Below are 19,009 nucleotides of genomic sequence, written 5' to 3'. Positions count from 1 at the left end.
ACAAGCAAATGCACATTGTGTTATTTATTCTATTATACCTATCTTTATAAATAAAAATGGAATGGTGTTTGTATGTCACGAAATGGCTTACGATCGGGTCAACAGATTTGGATGATTTCTTCTCCGTTTTGTTCGTCAAGGGTTCCGACGTGTTTGTGTGTATGAAAATCCCAAGATATTCACCAGGAAAGTCGGAAAAACGAGAGTGAATAGAACTGTCATTTTGTATAGGTTCCAAAACGTTTTTTCAACAGCCTACTTGATGGCAAGACGAAGTTTGCCGGGACCACTAGTCTTTTATAAATATCGAAAGGGTCGATCGAAAATCTTCCAAAAACAGTTTTGTACAGCTTTCAACTTTTCAGTATACTTAACTCAAAACCGACCTCAATGTCACTCCCTCTCCTTTGTATTTGGGCCTCTTATGTGAACTATACATTCAGTCAAATTTCAGAAATTATATCGGATTCAATTCCTGCATTCCGTGTAATAAGGCCTTTCAATGTACATTTAGTAAATATATTCTTGTATGAAAAATAAAAACAAATTGCATGGCTAGTTATTTCTGAGGGAGTTAATGGGTTTGATGAGAAACATGGAAGATACTCATAATAAATAGAACAAATGCATTGAATAACCTTCCAATCGGATACGTTACAAATTATTCTGCTAAGCCATCAATATTTTGTTATCCTAAATACCTAAATTTACTAAAACTGCATTAAAATCAAAGATGGAAATCTAGTGATCATGACAAAATAAATGATGCATCGCGGTTGTTCTTTATCCTGCGATCATAGCAACAACGATTAACCTTTTGTCGTCAAGTTATCATAACAAACTACGCTCCGCGAATAATGCATCATTCTGCATGTGTGCTAACGAACAAATGTTCGCAAACCGAAATCATAATTGTTGGATGATTTTTAAGCTTTTACTCCGAGATTCGACTCCTGGTATGCAATTCTTGTTCCGGAAGTTGATCTGGCATGGTTTGGGCAAAAATTAATGCCGTGGATGTGTTCCGATTTACGTTAATCGCAACATGTTACATTATCCGACAAACGGTATGTCCCGCGACAAACAGTGCATCTGATGCTCCATATCAGTGTTGTGAAAAACTCAATTTCTCACAACTCACGCTTGAGATTTTTCATGTGTGAGTTGTCAATCATGTAACTCAGCAGTCAAAAAATCATGGATGAGTTGGCTCATCTGTTTAACTCATTGTCTCATATTTCCACAGTTTACTCACACACGGCAATAATTTCTTGTTAGTCTGGTAAAATTATGTTAATCCTTTCTAACGTAAACAACAACATTCGGGTTTCACGAACTTTTGCCGGGTTTTGCGATTGAATCATTTTTTACGGTTTGAGTTGATTGAGTTGATTTTGCATCAAAATCTCAAGCGTGAGATTTGCGAAGCAGATCTCTAACGAGTTTGCTCTCACGGGAGAGCGTATTGATTGAGATTTTGAGTGTGAGTCTATCAACACTGCTCCATATATCTGAACAAAGTGCGCGTAATGAGGCGTTGCAATCATGCTTTTGCAAGAACAACGACCCTCTTAGACCGTTCAAATACTATGTTGTTAGTCGCTAGAGACGATTTTTTTCCATCCTTGATTAAAATATAACGAACGCTATGCAAATCCCGAAAAAGTTCATAACTATCTACTAATACTAATGCACAGTCGTAAATAGCATACCTTCTATAGCTGTCAATATACTTCGGTCCTGCGTAAGCTACCCGAGTAACACACATGTTATAATTGATGCATATTAAATCTTATATGACAAAATCTAGTCATATAAGAGTTAATATGCATAACATGTGTGTTCCTTGGGTACATGAAGATTGTCTGTGTCGGTACGTTTGTTCACAGTGTTGTTGGTTGTATATATGTGACAACTTTCGAGAATGTGTAGATTGTTTGTTTTTAACGTTCTTTCTATGAGTTTTGATTCGTCAATCTTAAAGTTATGGTCCATTGTTGCTGCATGGTTTACAAGTGCTGTTTTTTCCCGTACCCAGCTAACCTCCGCATCTGCATTCATAAAAAAGTATGTGGATGATCTATTTCTTGTACTGCCAATGAAAAAAAAACAAATAGAAGACGACGATCAAAGCAAACTAGACAGACGGTAGAAATCACTTACGGTTAGATAGTTAAGACACACACTAGACTATAGAAATGACACACACACAGATGAAACAGATATCATGCGAAAAGTAATGGTGGAAGATCAAAATATAGGACACCGAATTCCAGATCGCTCGCTAGGTAGCGAGCGATGGTTCAGAACCGGTCGGACTCAATCGATGTGAGTACATTGTAGGACGGAAAAAACATGACAAATGATTCCGCATGACCGTAGTGATTGGTAATTATGTTTGACTTAAAATTACATGTAAAACTTTAAAATTGATTATAACATTAAAAATTTTAGAACCCTTGAAAAAGGTCCCAAACGGACCGAAACGTCGGGAAAAATCAAAAATTAGCGTTCTTAATTCCCTGGAGACTGCTCAGTCAACATTGGTACAAAAAAAAAAGAAAAAATTTTCGTCATAAAATTATTTCGATTGTGCCACTGGGCGTTGCATGCTTGTCCGTTGTCTAGTGTGGTGCTTCCTTCAGAGGGCAAATCGTCCTCAAATTTCGTTAATAAAAATAATAATAATAAGGGCAAATTGTCCGCTGGAAGCATTAACATGTCAGTGTCTATTTAAAAATAATATTAATATCTATATGAAGCACAAGTACGAAGCACGTGATCTGCAAATTTCCAATTATTCAGATTACAATAATCCGTTCAGATTGCAGTTAAATTTTACTGCATCCCGCCAAACGCAAAAACTGTGAGAACCATCCGACTAGCAAAATACATACAAATGCATGCTGCCTAGTTATTTTCCACATCCAGAAAAAGTGCTCTACCAATTGTGCCTATATTCCAGGAAATCCAATACAAATAGACATTGAGCTTTTATTCCACCAACCAACTGTTCTCGTTAGACAATAATGGAGGAAGCTCAGAAGTTGCCTGATCCCATCATCAGTGATGGATATTATTTCACCGAAAATGCAAAAACAGTCGACGGCAGTTTTTATTCAACAAAATCAGCCCAGAATCCCGGCCAGGTGGAATTGATTTCGAAGAATTTTCCTTTCCCTGTACAAACGCCTACCATTGTGAAGGTGAGTGAAATTAGCTATTCATCTGTCGTGTTTTCTACCGTTGATTTCGGCGGGAAACAGATGGGAATAGGAACAGGAGTGATAAAACACAATGTCGGAATTTGGCGTGAAAATTCATTTATGCAAATTGAGATTGAATTGAAATGACCAAATAATGGTAATGTGAGAAGGCGATGCTGTTTCAGGAGGAAGAAAATTGCGTACTGTTTTTTTTGTGTGATGGAGAGCTGAATTAATTGGCATTAAAGTTGATGAATACTGGAATTTACCGCAAAGCACATGTTGACATTGGAAAGCGATCGAAAATATTTATAAACCAAACACACAATTCAGTTTAATCATTGGTTGGTTCAATGATGGTTTATAATTTTTCTGTGTTTTTTTTTGACTTTCTTCTTTTTTGGCATTACGTCCTCACTGGCATAGAGCCTGCTTCTTAGCTTAGTGTTCTCATGAGCACTTCCACAGTTATAAACTGAGAGTTTTCTTTGCCAAAGTTGCCTTTTTCGCATTCGTATATCGTGTGGCAGGTACGATGATACACTATGCCCAGGGAAGTCAAGGAAATTTCCATTACGAAAAGATACTGAACCGACCAGGAATCGAACCCTAACACCTTCAGCATGGCTTTGCATTGAAGCCACGGACTTCAACCACTCGACTAAGGAAGGAGATGGCAATTCTTAAAATAATCGGTGAACTTGAAAATAATTAACATACGAAAGTATAGCAACCTTTCCCTAAGGAGAAGCTTTTCATTAGAAATCGCTTGTATAAACCTACAAAAAAATATAATCAATATCAAACTACTCATTGTTCAAAAAAATAAGTTTCGTCCCAAGAGCATAATGATGAATGAGCGAAGAAAAAAGTAGATCTTCGAAGATTAAGGTCATCGCCGGAGCACTTTCTTTCGAGTCATTTGTTACCAGCTCATCCCGGGCTTTTTCTTCCACGGGAAATACATCACTTCTCAATTCACCATCTCTAAGCAGGATATCCGGCTTTGCTGGTCCCATCAACCAAATCCGAAATTGAATCGTACAACTCATCAAAATCATTTTCCGGATCCGGTACGTTTGCTCGTTACATTAGCCTCGGAAACATCGAAGCCCCTATTGAAACACAGCCACACACACATCCCCACTTCTATCCCGTTTCGAACCCCGCTAGTTTTCGGCTTTTCTCGGCTATGCTCACCATTTGGGAAAAGCCTTTTTCTCATAGACCTCCATAGCTCACCATAACCTACTACATAGTTAGAGGAGGCAATCGCGAGGTGCCAGCGAGGAAAGAAACCTGCCATCAAGAAACATCAACCAGCCAGCCGAGCGACCCATTTCGAAATCCGCTGAAAACGTTTAGCTCAGTAGCTGAAATGAGGAAAAAGGTTTCCGGTTTCCTCTGGATTTTCTTGCTTGCACTCGTTGGCGTAGCTAGATTTTTGTGTGGAGGGGCCTAAGGAGGGCCATAAAATTTTTCTTTAACGAATGTGATAACCAAGATGTGATAAATTTTGTAGAGTGAATAAATTGGTAAGTTTTCATGCGATTGGTAGTTATTATTAACCCGTACAGGCCTGAGTGAAAGAAAAATAATTAAAACTCTCACCACTCGGTGAGTACTGAAAGAATTACAATTATTTTTCTTAGTATATTCGTACACATATCTAGTTTTTTATAGTGGACGCGGGTAATTATGGAGCTTTTCTATCCAAATGCAGATTATTAGTTGACTGCATAATTGCAACAATTGTTATAGTCGAACAAGCTTATTATAAGTGGCAGAAAACCTTTCACAAATGATTTACAAACAAGTTTTTTTTTTTGTTTAAACAGGTGAAACAAACAAACTAGCAACCCTGATGAAAGCACATGGTTTTGTTAAAATACGCAAACAATTTTCATTGGCGCGAAACCAATTCACTGCTTTTTCTTGTCCGCCAACGGCGAAAACAATACGTTTGACGTTTTTGCTTTTATGAACTCGCTCGCACTTATGAACCAGTAAGTAAGGTGGACACTGCGCAATAACTAATGAGAATTTTTTAAGGTTTGCGATAAAGAATTCGGTTCACATTTAAGAGATCAAATACATGAATTTAACAGAAAGAATTACGATTCCTCTTCAATGCTAAAATATCCCTTATATCTGGCTTCTGAGCCGGTTCAATCCACACAAGTTTTGTGAGTTTTAAAAGGTATTTGTGCCAATCATTTCATCTTAGAAATCTTTAAAAAATGGGAAGGAAGCTTTTCCAGCTTCTAGAAGAAAACTTTTCCAGCTTCTGGAAGGAAGCTTTTCAAGATTCTGAGAGAAAGTTTTTTTAGCTTCTTGAAGGAAATTTTCCCAGCTTTTGGAAGGATTTTTCTGGATGGAAACTTTTCCAGATTCTGGGAGAAAGCTTTTTCAGCTTCTGGAGGGAAGTTTTTCCAAGTTCTGGAAGGAACTTTCCAGCTTTGGGAAGGAAGCTTTTCCAGCTTTTGAAAGGAAGCTTTTTCAGCTTCAGTAAAAAAGCCTTTCCAGCTTCTGAAAGGAAGCTTTTATAGCTTCTGGAAGAAAGATTTTCCAGCTTCTGGATGGAAGCTTTTCCAGCTACAGGAAGGAAGCTTTTCCAGCTTCTGGAAAAAACTTTTTCACCCTCATCTACGGAGACACTAAGGCCGCCACATCCATAGAAGCAGCAAGCCTCTTTGCGAGCTACTTCCAAAGTGTGAACAGTACAGTATCTCTTCAAGTTAACCCGGGTTGCTTCCTTAACATTCAAACGTCTAACATACATATCCTGCTTTCCGGTTTTCCGATCGTAAAGTGTTGAATGCTTTACAGAAATTCCCATGCACAAATCAGGCAGCATTCGTCTTGTGGATAATTATCGAGGAATCTCAATTCTCTGATGTGTCGGTATACACAAAGTTGTGCTGTCCGATGCAAACTCAGTCATTCCTGAGTACCAATATAGATTATTACATTATCGTTCAACAAATTCCAACCTGATACCTACCTTGATACCTTGATGGCTACAGCGTAGCGTCACGCCATTGCCAGCCGTTTGCAATTCTTCAACGACTTCAAACAAATCTCCATCGAACACTACCTCAGCACCTACACCACCATGCCTGACTCTATATCTACCTGCAACATTCGTCTTGGTAGAATTGATGGCAGGCCTATCCTCGCTGTCTCCCTCTTTAGAGGCAAGAAGGCCCTTCCACTGACCTGCGATCGATTCCAATTAGGTCTACATCGTCCGCAAAGCCAAGGAGCATGTGCGACCTTGTGATAATAGTGCCATTTCTTTGCACACCAGATATCCTAATAGCACCCTCGAGTGCAATATTGAACAGTAAATTCGAAAGTGCGTCTCCTTGCTTCAGCCCGTCTACCGTCACGAACGAGGTTGACACCTCGCCTGCGATCCGAACACTTGATTTCTAACCATCCAGCGTAGCACGTATCAGCCTTATTTGTTTCGCCGGACAACCATGTTCAGACATTATCTGCCACAGCCCATTTATTTTCACTTCGTCGTACGCCGCCTTAAATTAATAAACAGATGGTAAGTCTGCAAGTTATACTCCCGGAACTTGTCTAGGACTTGTCCTTCCACAGCTTGATCGTCATCATCAATGTGCATCCTGTTCCTCGCTACATTTCCATTTTCGCTTTTCTTCGGCTCTCTGTTCTGTCGTGTACCGGCCACAAGCATACGGCTTCTGGCGACATTCTTCATGTCTATCACTCTCTGGCACTCTTCATCGAACCAGTCATTTCGTCTTCGTCGCTTGATAACCACGCCAGAATTTTAGCCACAACGAGATAATGATACGAGTCGATATTAGGGCCTCGGAAGGTCCTCACATCCATGACATATGAGAAATGTCGTTCATCAACCAGCACGTGGTCTATTTGGGAGCAGGCATCTCCACTCGGGTGTCGCCAGGTGTGTTTGAGGATATTTTTTCGTGCGAAATAGGTACTGCTGATTGCCATCCCTCTAGTAGCAGCGAAGGTTACTAGCCGCAGGCCATTATCATTGGTAACGGAATGGAGGCTTTCCGTTTCAATGACAGGTCGAAAGAAATCTTCTTTCCCGATCTGCGCATTTGCGTCGCCGTTGATCATCTTGACATATTGTTTTCGGCACTCTCCGTAGGCCTTATCCAGGCTCTCATAGAATTCGTCCTTCATGTCATCGGGCTTATCGTTCGTTGGCGCATATATGCTGATCAGGCTGTAGTTGAAGAACTTACCCTTCATTCTTAACACACAGATTCGGTCGCTTACCGGTTTCCACCGAATAATTCGCTTCATCTGCTTCCCAATCACTATGAAGCCAACTCCACATTTTGCTCTGTCGCCACCGCTGTAGTAGATGTGGTACTTGAATGAAGTGTTGGCGATGGGGTCCACTGCTCGGAATTCACGTTCTCCGGTTCTCGGCCAGCGTATTTTCTGGATAGCTGCCACGTTCAAGCCGACAATCCGCAGTTCACGAGCCAGGAGCCCAACACGCGCGGGTTCATTCAAAGTTGTCACGTTCCAAGATCCAACTTTCCAATCGTTGTCCGTTATTCGTTGCCAGGTCTGTTGCCGTAAAATCAATCCGATTGCTCTACTTTTGCCTTCCTTGGTTGGTGAGAGTCTTCGATAGACCACCTAACCAGGGTTGCGCTACCTACATCGTGCTAGAAGGGCTGCCTCCTTGGTGCTGACACGATACAGCATTGTTCGTTTGTTCTTTACATGATGACCACGGTCATAGCCATCACAACCATCCACCTTTATCAGGGCTTTGGACCTGTAGCTCTGGTTCTCAATAGTTTCAAGTTCTTTCGGACATGCTACTATGGTGAGCCGTCATACGCTAGCGGTGTTCCCACCTGATATGCTACACAAATATGCTGTTTCGTGCAGTTGAACAGCGAAAACAAATTGATTCAATGTACGCTGATTTCCCAAAAGCGTTCGACACTGTGTCCCATCGTCATGCCGTTGAAATACTGCGATATATAGGGTTTCCAGATTAGCTATCAGACAGGATTCTGTCCTACCTCACTGAAAGAAAAGCTTAAGGTAACACGGGAGACCGTGTTATTTTCCCTATTTTTTGTCTCACTCTAACAATTATCATCAAAACTTTGCAGAAGCAAATCTCGAGTTTAAGTGAACCGATGAAGCTGAAAATTTATTGAGTTGTGCACTGCATACATAAAATCATATGATACATTTTGCACATCAATATATGGAGTGGTAATTGAGATTTGCTTCCTCAAATGGATAGGGTGATTATAATGACGTCCCGTGCGGATCAACACTTCTCGATCCACTGCCTTCAGCATTCCTTCAGGGGTACCACAAGGCAGTGTGCTCGGGCCACTAAATTTTGTACTGTACATTGTGCGTGGTAAAGATGGACAAGTACGAGTGATTGTTATCATCTTACATAGTTCGTTATCATTCAAAATTCTTGGGGAGTGGCCCCAAACGCCGATGTTCCTACGTCCATGCTTGCACTGCACGTCGTCCGTCGGTGTGGTAGGTATCTACACTAGCAGGGGTGTAGCTCCGGGGAAAACAATTCGAGAAACTGTTTCCCCCCCTCAGTTTTCGCTGCTCCACGCAAACCCGCAGTCGACTCTAAATTGGAAAAGCTTCTTGCGCCCCCCACAGAAAGGAAGGCGATTAAATGGGAAAGCGGATGCTGGAAGTGCTTTTGTTCGCGATAATCGAGGGGCTTTTTCAAATGGGTCGCGCCGGTTGGAAGAAGGTCTCCAACGACGATTCTGCCAGATGATCACCGAAGCACCATTCGTCTAGGGTTTTATGGCAAGTAGGTAAAAGATAAAACGGATCAAGATGATTATACGCTGACTCAGGAATGGCACAGCTGCCTTTCGCCACCACCATCACCTTTGATGCAGCATGTGTGGTCTAATGATTCGACAATGATTCCATGTTTTGGGTGTTTTTATCTGATGCCTGGCGTTTACTTTATGAGATTTGAACTTTCGGAAAAGCTTTGTTACTGTTACACAATCAAATCACCCATGCAAACTTAACCCATAGGTGCCCGGGATATCTTATAATTGCACTTAAGCTTCGAAATTGTTATCAATTAGCAAAACAAATAAACATAGTCTTAGTAAAATAAAATTGATGGCGCAATTCCAAAAAATCTTGAACATCTGTCCTCAACTTAGGACACTGGGCGTGAACGGGTTAAAATCATGGCCTTAGCCATTTTCGTGCTGTAAAACGTTTTAACGCCACTCTTAACCACCCGACAATGACGACGGACAACGGCCTTTTCTATCCATGGCGGATGAATCCCGGCAGAAGCATTGGTCTACGAAAAGGGTTATGCCTAGCCTAATGCCCATTAAGGATAAACATCGTATGCATGGAAATCTCATTAGGATGCTAATGGAGTGCGAGAGGAAGGTCCGGAAACACGTGGAAACAATGGGCATACAGTATGGCCCATAAAAAAATGCGAAACTCGTCATATCATGTTTTATGGTAGTTTTTACATGGAAAATATGAATGAAACATAAATATTATTCATTACTTGTATTGTTTAATCTATTTAGACTCAGTTTTTCGCTTTGGACATGATTTTTATCTGTTACTTTCACCTTGCCAAAGAGGAATTGGAAGCATACCTTCAAATTTTATCATGCGGACGTCGAGTTCAATATCTGCGGGATGAAAGTTTCTAAAACATCAACGATGGCGTGAGATTCTTCACAGGCCTTGTCTCCATCATACGCCCATATCAAATGATAAAATTGGATTATACCTGGGTATTTGGAGACTTAAACATATTTTCGAAAAAACGGCCCATTTTGGAGAGCTTTGATTGAACCTTCATCTAAGTGTGATAAGCGGCTCCGTTTTGCTCAAAACCTATGAGCTAGTATTGATATAAGTTGTCTCTAACCGAAGGAACAAACTTCATCCTCAAAAATCAGTTATAGGCCTCCGTTTTTAATTTTTATTCAACTTTAACAATAAATAATGGCATATCATACCTATAAGACGCAAATGTCCTCAAAACTATGACCCTGGCAAAATATTTGATTGTGATCATGAAAAACACGTTCTCTAATAACTCCTCCATCCTCTGATACCAAACAAACTAAAATGTTCAACAATAAAGTGTGATTTTTGAAGGTGGAAAGTTTATCACCATAGTATACGACAATCAGACGCTATTTCTAGCATTGGGCGGAAAAAACCTTTGAACTTATTTGCTTTATTACATTATTTAGGACAGTAAGAAAAATATGACAAAAATTGTCCTGGATAGCGAAGTTGTGTCAGAATATACTACAATAATCAGAAATGACATTCACTATCAAAAACAATTAAAATAACGCCTGTGGATGTTATGTTCACGTTCGAACAATTTTCGCATTTTTTTATGGGCCATACTGTAGTGTCGACGACGGTTGGTAGAAATTGAACATTGTTGTCATGAGAAGAAGGCCGGTGATTACGTTGCCGCCGTCTAATGGTTGGTGCGTTTTTCGCAAAGTAATTGAAAGTGAGACCTGGAGGATGCATTAACCTAGTGTAATGAGGGTACAGTTGCGGTGAAAGCAGGTGATTGAAATTTTAAAATGCCTTTGATGATGCAACAAAAATAGAGAATTTATGAAAAGCATGTTATGCAACATCGTGTCTGAAATATGTTGGCCTTGGGATAAGTGTTGCGGGAGATGTGAACAAACGGCATCGGACCAACTCTTCTTAGCAGGACAATTTTCTGTTGAGCCAGCTAAAAGGCTAAAATATCATATTTATTGAAATTATCTATACGAATATACATTAAACCTACAAATTCGGTAACCTATTAAGGAAGACAATTACTTCCATCCTAGCTAAAAGACATATCCACACTAGATCTACGATATGCTTCGTGACAGTATTGTTCTGCATATATAGTTGCGGTGTAAACAGTGGTTCTCAAACAGTGTTCTAATTCATCATACGCAAATTTGCGTAATAAATACATTCGGGATATTCATTGAAGAAGGACAAACGAAACAATTTTTATTTAATTAGCTAGCTTCTCAGCAGATAACACTGACTCAATAATTTTGCACTACAATGATCGATTCATGGCCGCATCTCTCCATCTCCAGTTGCTCACCCACCTAGCTTATAACATCATCATCTTTTCAGAATTTGCTGTCCAGAATTCTTGCAACATGCCCCGTTTCACCTTTTGGTCTGTTCTCATGTACGCCGCCAAATATGGTTCTAAGCACCCGACGTTTGAAAACCTAAAGAGAGTCTTCCTCGAGCTCAGTCCACGTTTCATACCCTCAAAGGAGTACTGGTATAATGAGGGGAAGTTGTTCTCGTCTAGGATTTTCCATAGCTCTACGCAATCGATACTATTGTATGCCGTATGGAAATCTATGAAAAGTTTTAGATGAACTCAACTTGTCTTGGGAATAATCAAGGCTAACATCCTGAAAAGCACATTCTGCAGCCAGTACATCATCAAAGACAGTTTCAGTTTTGAAGAGTACATACCAACGATACCAAACGACCACATGCAAATGTGAAATGATCCTCGAGCTTAAGCGCGACAAGGAGCGCAAGGGCGCCGCCTACAAAAGTTTGGCGGAAGAGGTCCTTGGCGAGGGTGTCGACGTGAGGGCTCTGACGCAGTCAGTGACTCTGAAGGTGATGAACCTTGACGAGATCACCAATGCAGAAGAGCTCGTCACAGCACTGCGGCAACAGTGCGAGATTCAGGTGCCCACCGCTGCCGTTCAGCTACGGAAAGGTCCGGCAGGTACTCAGGTGGCCTTAGTACACCTACCTGTGGCGGACGCAAATAAGTCCGCTAAGGTAGGCAAGATCAAGGTTGGTTGGTCAGTATGCTCACTGAACATACATGAGCAACCGGTGATCTGCTTTAGGTGTAGGGAACCAGGACACAAGTCCTGGAGCTGTAAAGGCCCTGATAGGACCAAGTTGTGTAGGCGTTGTGGTGAGGAAGGTCATAAGACACTAGGCTGCAATAACCCTCCCAAGTGCTTGATTTGTTCCGGGAAGTCCGTGAACAACAAGCATTCAACGGGAGGCTCAAGGTGCCCGACCTTCAAAAGAGCCATAAACGAAAAGTCACAGTGCAGGTAACGCAGCTGAACCTGAACCAGGAGACGGATGCAGCGAGCACGTACCGAGCAGGAGCGTGAAGAACGACGGGCGGTGTTCACCGCTGCCAAAGTCGCGCTGAAGTCCGAGATAAGGGCAAGCAAAAAGGCCTGCTTTGAGAGACTCTGTCAGAGTGCCAACGCGAACCCGTGGGGTGATGCCTACAGGATCGTTATGGCGAAAACAAGAGGTGCAATGGCTCCTACAGAGCAATCTCCAGAGATGCTGGAGGGGATCATCGAGGGGCTTTTTCCGCGCCACAACCCTAGCCCTCCTTTTGTAGGACAGCCGGGGATTGGGGCTGGCGATGAGGATAGAGTAACCGATGAGTAACTTGTAGGGATTGCAAAATCCCTGAGCATGGGGAAGGCACCAGGTCCGGACGGAGTTCCAAACCTGGCCCTCAAAGTCGCAATCTTGGAGGCTCCCGGTATGTTGAGATCTGCTATGCAGATATTCCTGGACGAGGGAGTATTTCCAGATGCGTGGAAGAGGCAGAGCCTGGTACTATTGCCAAAGGCGGGGAAACCAGCCGGTGACCCGTCGGCGTATAGACCAATATGCTTGATTGACACGGTGGGGAAGGTGCTCGAGAAGATCATCCTCAACAGACTGTTGAGGTACACCGAGGGTGTAAATGGTCTCTCAAGCAACCAGTTCGGCTTCCGGAATCGGAGGTCCACCGTAGACGCTATTCTGACGGTTAAGAAAACCGCTGAGATAGCACTCCAGCGTAAGAGGAGGGGTATTCGCTGCTGCGCAGTAGTGACTCTGGATGTAAGGAACGCATTTAATAGTGCCAGTTGGGCGGCTATTGCTGATGCGCTCCTGCGTCTGGGGATACCCGAGTACCTGTACAAGATTCTCAGAAGTTACTGCCAGAATCGGGTATTAGTCGCAGCACGGAGGTGGGTCGGAAGTGCTTTCACATAACCTCAGGAGTCCCGCAAGGTTCCATCCTGGGTCCGGTGTTATGGAATGTCATGTACGACGAGGTGTTGAGATTAAAATTTCCGGCGGGTGTGGTCATCGTTGGCTTTGCCGACGATATTACGCTGGAGGTCTACGGTGAATCAATCGAAGAAGTGGAATTGACTGCAGCCCACTCGATCGCAATTGTGGAGGAGTGGATGAGCTCCAGGAAACTGGAATTGGCTCACCACAAAACTGAGGCTGTTGTTGTCAACAACAGCAAGCGGTGATCAGTGTAGGCGACTGCTCGATCACTTCGAAGCGCTCCGTCAAACACTTGGGGGTGATGATCGACGATAAGCTTACCTTTGGTAGTTCGACTGTAGTTCGTTGTTGGTGATATATTTGCTTTTCAGTCTTGACAAAATTAAAACTGTTATTTTATTTTGTCCAACGTTTCGGTCCCTGAGGAAGGTCCCAAACGGACCGAAACGTTGGACAAAATAAAATAACAGTTTTTAATTTTGTCAAGACTGAAAAGCCAATATATCACCAACGATAAGCTTACCTTCGGTAGCCACGTTGATTATGCTTGCAAGCTATTGTGGCACTGTCCCGGATGATGTCCAATAGCTCTGCGGTGTACGCCAGTAAGCGTAAGCTTCTGGCCAGTGTCGCCTCGTCCATACTGAGGTATGGTGGCCCGGCTAGGGGAACGGCTTTGAGTACCGATAGCTACCGTAGCAAGCTAGAGAGTACTTATAGGCTAATGTGCCTGAGGGTTGCGAGCGCGTACAGTACCGTGTCAGACGATGCACTATGATGCCTATAGGTATCCTTATCATGGAAGACATTTTTTTTTTTTCTTCTAAGCAATGGGGGGATAATCTGCTCAACAGACGCCGTGTGGGGTTAGGGACCATTTACTACATGCAAGCAGTAAACAGGACTACACCCCCGACACACTAAACCATTTCCATTGCCGCCAAACCCTTCGTCTCTCCGGGACCACCAAGAAGGCATTGCTTCGGAGAGGGGCTATTGCACATCGCATCCTCCAGGTTAGCTGCGTAGCCATGCAGCAACGGACATCGATGACACGCTTAGGGGGGTCCACCAAGGTAGCATGCTGGCGCTTTGCCAGCTTCCCAGGTGGTCCTCACCTCCCGTTGTCCGCTGAAAGCGGGCAGGGTCGACCACTACGCCCGCGCCCAGCTGCACCGCAGGTATCAAGAACTGATACTGCGGGCTTCGCAATTTGACCTACTGAAGGCTCAGGACCTATCAGCTAGCACCAGCTGGGATTGCTGACGAAGGGGCCTCCACCTGCCCCGAACAACCAGAGGCTCGTACCAACCCAGTAGGCCGGCGCTACGACAGCAGCGCTACCAGGATGTTCTCCCTGCGGCCACTTAATCGCTGTAAGGGTCGATTTCGACCGTAGGGCACCGGTATGACCTACGTAGCCGACTGCGAACCCTTTGACCACCTGTTGTTTAGCGTCTGCACTAGCCACTCCTCGAGTCCACTCGCCACCTCCTTTGCAGTTCCGAGACGATGTGGGTGAGAGCCGATAAAACGGCATTCCAGCCAAACTCGTCTTCACACATCCTCTGGACCAAATTGTCCGGAGTCGTGTCCCGACGCATTGTGCATTGTGCGGAAACGCGGGCACACGAACAAAACGTGTTCCGCCGTTTCCTCTAAACCTGCACAAACTGGACATTCGGGAGAACCCGCATGACCGAAACGGTGTAGATACTGTCTAAAGCAACCATGGCCCGAAAGGACCTGTGTCAGGTGGAATGTTAGTTCCCCATGGCGCCGATTGACCCAGATATCCAACCTCGGAATCAACCTGTGAGTCCACACTCCCTTGGTGGAACTGTCCCACGCACGCTGCCATTTGACCTTGGAGGCCAGTCTGGCAGTCCTGCGTATGCCTCTTGTGCCGCGCATTTCGAAGCACTCTATGTCTTCCATGATAAGGATACCAATAGGCACCATACCGGTGATGACGCAGAGTGCATCGTGTGACACGGTACGGTACGCGCTCGCAACCCTCAGGCACATTAGCCTATAAGTACTCTCTAGCTTGCTACGGTAGCTCTTGGTACTTAAGGCCGTGCCCCAAGCCGGGCCACCATACCTCAGTATGGACGAGGCGACACTGGCCAGAAGCTTTCGCTTGCTGGCGTACACCGCAGAGCTATTGGGCATCATCCGGGACAGTGCCACAATAGCTGTGGAGGCTCTCTTGCAGGCATAATCGACGTGGCTACCGAAGGTAAGCTTATCGTCGATCATCACCCCCAAGTGTTTGACGGAGCGCTTCGAAGTGATCATGCAGTCGCCTACACTGATCACCGCTTGCTGCACCGACTTTCGGTTGTTGACAACAACCGCCTCAGTTTTGTGGTGAGCCAATTCCAGTTTCCTGGAGCTCATCCACTCCTCCACAATTGCGATCGAGTGGGCTGCAGTCAATTCCACATCTTCGATCGATTCACCGTAGACCTCCAGCGTAATATCGTCGGCAAAGCCAACGATGACCACACCCGCCGGGAATCTTAATCTCAACACCTCGTCGTACATGACATTCCATAACACCGGGCCCAGGATGGAACCTTGCGGGACTCCTGAGGTTATGTGAAAGCACTTCCGACCCACCTCCGTGTCATAGACTATTACCCGATTCTGGAAGTAACTTCCGAGAATCTTGTACAGGTACTCGGGTATCCCCAGACGCAGGAGCGCATCGGCAATAGCCGCCCAACTGGCACTATTAAATGCGTTCCTTACATCCAGAGTCACTACTGCGCAGTAGCGAATCCCCCTCCTCTTACGCTGGAGTGCTATCTCAGCGGTTTTCTTAACCGTCAGAATAGCGTCTACGGTGGACTTCCCTTTCCGGAAGCCGAACTGGTTGCTTGAGAGACCATTTACACTCTCAGTGTACCTCAACAGTCTGTTGAGGATGATCTTCTCGAGCACCTTCCCCGCCGTGTCAATCAAGCATATTGGTCTATACGCCGACGGGTCACCAGGTGGTTTCCCCGCCTTTGGCAATAGTACCAGGCTCTGCCTCTTCCACGCATCTGGAAATACTCCCTCGTCCAGGCATATCTGCATAGCAGATCTCAACATACCGGGAGCCTCCAAGATTGCGACTTTGAGGGCCAGGTTTGGAACTCCGTCCGGACCTGGTGCCTTCCCCATGCTTAGGGATTTTGCAATCCCTACAAGCTCCTCATCGGTTACTCTATCCTCATCGCCAGCCCCAATCCCCGGCTGTCCTACAAAAGGAGGCCATGGGCTAGGGTTGTGGCGCGGAAAGAGACCCTCGATGATCCCCTCCAGCATCTGTGGAGACTGCTCCGTAGGAGCAATTGCACCTCTAGTCTTCGCCATAACGATCCTGTAGGCATCACCCCACGGGTTCGCGTTGGCACTCTGACAGAGTCTCTCAAAGCAGGCCTTTTTGCTTGCCCTTATCTCGGACTTCAGCGCGACTTTGGCAGCGGTGAACACCGCCCGTCGTTCTTCACGCTCCTGCTCGGTACGTGCTCGCTGCATCCGCCTCCTTGCCCGTAGGCAGGCACGGCGCAGGTTCGCAATTGCTTGAGTCCACCAGTACGTCGGTTGTCTCCCATTTCTAGGGTGGACTTTCCTAGGCATGGTCGCATCGCACGCACGCGAAAGCACCGCTACCAGTTCGTCCCCGCTTAGGCCGAGTAGGTTACGCTCACGACGGAGCGCCTCCCTAAGTACTTCGTCATTGAAGTACGATGTCTTCCACCTACGAGGGCTTGGCCGTGACCTAGCCGCTTCCTCTACGCGCTGCCTGCTGTTGTTGTAGTCGATACTGTAGCGAACCGCCAGGTGGTCGCTGTGAGTGTAGGCATTGTCTACCCTCCAGTTCGAACTACTCGTTGGGCCAGGACTACAAAAAGTAACGTCGATAATCGACTCCGCTCCGTTTCGGCTGAAGGTACTTTTGGTACCAACATTAGCCAGATCGACATCTAGCACGGCCAGTGCCTCTAGCAGGATTTGACCTCGCTGGTTCGTGATGCGGCTTCCCCATTCCACGGCCCAGGCATTGAAGTCACCCGCTATTATTACTGGCCTTCGCCCTGTCAACACGGTCGTCATGCAGTCCAGCATCTGCGTGAACCGCTCGGTCGACCAACTCGGAGGCGCATAGCAGCTACAAAAGAGGACCCCGTTTACCTTGGCGATCACGAAGCCCTCGTAGGTAGTAGACACCAACTCCTGGACGGGGTATTTACCCGTTGTCCATATCGCCGCCATTTTTCCGGATCCATCCACGACCCAATTGCCGTTGCCGGCGGGTACTCGGTATGGGTCCGATATGATGGCGATGTCCGTCCCCCACTCAGCAACTGCCTGGTACAGCAGTTGCTGAGCTGCGTCACAGTGGTTCAGGTTCAGCTGCGTTACCTGCACTGTGACTTTTCGTTAATGGCTCGTTTGAAGGTCGGGCACCTTGAGCCTCCCGTTGGATGATTGTTGTTCACGGACTTGCCGGAACAAATCAAGCACTTGGGAGGGTTCTTGCAGCCTAGTGCCATATGACCTTCCTCACCACAACGCCTACACAACTTGGTCCTATCAGGGCCTTTACAGCCCCAGGACTTGTGTCCGGGAACCAGGAACACCTAAAGCAGATCACCGGTTGCTCATGTATGTTCAGTGAGCATACTGACCAACCAACCTTGATCTTGCCTACCTTAGCGGACTTATTTGCGTCCGCCACAGGTAGGTGTACTAAGGCCACCTGAGTACCTGCCGGACCTTTCCGTAGCTGAACGGCAGCGGTGGGCACCTGAATCTCGCACTGTTGCCGCAGTGCAGTGACGAGCTCTTCTGCGTTGGTAATCTCGTCAAAGTTCATCACCTTCAGAGTCACTGACTGCGTCAGAGCCCTCACTTCGACACCCTCGCCAAGGACCTCTTCCGCCAAACTTTTGTAGGCGGCGCCCTTGCGCTCCTTGTCGCGCTTAAGCTCGAGAATCATTTCACCTGTACGAGTGCGACTGACACTGCGTACGTCGGCTCCAAGATCTGCGAGCTTCGCGTCACTGCGCATCGCCTTCAGGACTTCCGAGTACTTGGACTCTTCCGTCTAATGATCTAATGATCATGATCATCTAATGAATCTAATGATGATCGCATCACCCTTTTCGCGCTTGGCACCTACCCTCCTACTTTTCTTAGGCCTGGTATCCCTGCGCTCCTGAACTTCCTGCTTCTCCTTCTTCTTCTTTCTCACTACGGTTGTCCAGGGGGCGTCCCCCCCCTGACCCGCCCTAACCTGTGGTGATTGAGGACCTCTCAAAGGTCGCAACCCCCTGTTCCCATCACTCCGTGAGGGGCCAGCCTTTTCGGGCCTACCCTTCTCGGCTTTCCGGGACGCCTGGCTGGGGTCCGATTTTCCGGCACTTCTGCCGGTTTTCGGGGTTAATATCCGCCTGGCCTTGCGAGCGCCGCCGGGTAGCTCCTCCCCTGACGGCTGCCTCGCGCGCTTCTGCGATTGCTTGTTGTAAGCATTCGCTTCCGCACTTTTGGGGCTACCCGCGAAGACGAAGGGCTCCGTCTGGGTAGACTTCGGCACCTTCAATTTCACGGGTTCTGCCGCAGCCACAGTCGCCATGGGTTCAGCATGGTTCTGCTTGGCCGCGAACATCGAC

Source organism: Aedes aegypti, chromosome 3 (assembly GCF_002204515.2).
Source record: "Aedes aegypti strain LVP_AGWG chromosome 3, AaegL5.0 Primary Assembly, whole genome shotgun sequence".
Taxonomy (NCBI): domain Eukaryota; kingdom Metazoa; phylum Arthropoda; class Insecta; order Diptera; family Culicidae; genus Aedes; species Aedes aegypti.
This window is presented reverse-complemented; position numbering follows the sequence as displayed.